Consider the following 680-nt stretch of genomic DNA (forward strand, 5'->3'; position numbering starts at 1 on the left):
GGTTTTGATTATATCGAAAAACAAAATTTTTGGGTCGTATTTTTGGGACGTTTCAAGTTGGTATCAGAGCTAGGGCACAGGTCGATGTGTTCGATAGGGACGTCGAACCCTGTAATGGGGGGTGAAGGTGGGTTGCACCTGAACCCACATCGGCTGGGAAGGAGAACTAAGCATCTCCTTATAAGGGGTGTGGATACCTTCCTTGACACAACGCGTTTTAAAGCCGTGAGGGCAGCAGATCCCATAAGAACTCTGCAGTTAAGCGCGCTCGGGCGAGAGTAGTACCGGGATGGGTGACCCCCTGGGAAGTCCTCGTGCCGAGTGGCCCAAAGCGGACAATATTGTGATACGTGCCAGAGGGGGTGTTACAAATGGTATCAGAGCCTTGGTTTGAGGGATTCGGGCGCACTCCCGAGTGTGTCTGAACTCAAACTAAGGAAGTGGTATATAGTTTTCAAAAGAAAAATCGTAGTTACAAAAGAATTTTGAGAAGAGAAAACAATTTTTAGAAAAAGCAAAAAGAGTTTTGAAAAGAGAAAAGGGTGTGGTGCATGCAATCAGCCGAGCTCAAGTAAGTACTCCCTATTTACCCATACAAGTTATGTTATTATTTTCAATATCAGTTTCAGTATCAGTTCCAGCTTCAGTAGAACAACATGCTAGAATAGGACTAAGGATCT

At 44.9% G+C, this 680-nt stretch overlaps 1 pseudogene; it reads left to right on the forward strand.

Annotated features, from left to right (window-relative positions):
* Nucleotides 1-208: 208 nt before the first annotated feature.
* LOC145027786 (5S ribosomal RNA) lies at nucleotides 209-326 on the forward strand (annotated as a pseudogene).
* Nucleotides 327-680: the final 354 nt, after the last annotated feature.

The sequence above is a fragment of the Lactuca saligna genome, chromosome 1, assembly GCF_052625555.1.
Source record: "Lactuca saligna cultivar CGN05327 chromosome 1, ASM5262555v1, whole genome shotgun sequence".
In the NCBI taxonomy this organism is placed as follows: Eukaryota; Viridiplantae; Streptophyta; class Magnoliopsida; order Asterales; family Asteraceae; genus Lactuca; species Lactuca saligna.